Source organism: Lathyrus oleraceus, chromosome 6 (genome assembly GCF_024323335.1).
Source record: "Lathyrus oleraceus cultivar Zhongwan6 chromosome 6, CAAS_Psat_ZW6_1.0, whole genome shotgun sequence".
In the NCBI taxonomy this organism is placed as follows: domain Eukaryota; kingdom Viridiplantae; phylum Streptophyta; class Magnoliopsida; order Fabales; family Fabaceae; genus Lathyrus; species Lathyrus oleraceus.
Genome location: NC_066584.1, coordinates 395,676,341 through 395,677,264, shown reverse-complemented (window position 1 = coordinate 395,677,264; position 924 = coordinate 395,676,341). Strand labels below are relative to the sequence as shown.

Below are 924 nucleotides of genomic sequence, written 5' to 3'. Positions count from 1 at the left end.
TACTGCCAACAATAATTTTTTCAATGAATCCAGACACTCCTAAAATCAACTTATAGATCCTTTAATTTTATACATGTGTGTATGACTATCTGATTTCTACGCTAAATTATATGTTATATTTTATGAGCATGTATATTTGATTGATGTTGATGATTTAACTCTAACACGAATTTCTTACATTTTTATTTTTACAAAACAAAAAAATAGAATTATTCTTTATTAATTACATTAAAAATATGATTGTCAAAATTCAAACTTTGATTCTCTTCCGGAATATGAAAATGAAATAGTAGTATTGACCATTAGACAATAGAAAAAATTCATTGAAAATAAAAATTTAAACAATTTAAAAAAAATCATAAAAAATAAAGAATATGATAAAACATAAAAGATAATATTTCATCAAAATTGTAAAATTATCTATAATTTATCTTTTTATTATTTGGAAAATGACATATAACTTAAAGACGGAGATAATAATATAATATTTTAAATATTTATCATCAAATTTAGTCTTTAAGTATAAAGAATATGTTTTGAAAGTGTAGTCCAATAAAAGACCAACAATTTGTTAAGTCATAAAAAAACATCAATCCACAAGAGTTAAACCCAAAAATCATCTAAATAATGATAAATTTCCGTTGCCGGGACTTGAACCCGGGTTTTCCGGTGAGAGCCGAATATCCTTACCAACTAGACTACAACGGATGCTTGAGTATGAAATCAGCATATATATTTAAAACGATAATCCTTTATTATTTCCCATGTTTTTTCCCATCATGATGCTAGAGTAGAGCTTATACTAGTCCTTTTAACAGTTGTAAAATTATATCACAGCTGTTAAACACACAGATAATATGCAATGAATCAACTATTATTATTTGTAATTTACTAGGATATTTTTATCATTTTAATTTGAATTCT

General features: G+C 24.4%; 1 non-coding gene across 1 annotated transcript; it reads right to left on the bottom strand.

The window, feature by feature from the left end:
• Positions 1-636: 636 nt before the first annotated feature.
• On the bottom strand, positions 637-708 carry TRNAE-CUC (transfer RNA glutamic acid (anticodon CUC)). The gene has a single exon. It is a non-coding gene; the product is annotated as a tRNA-Glu (tRNA).
• Between the last annotated feature and the right edge of the window lie 216 nt (positions 709-924).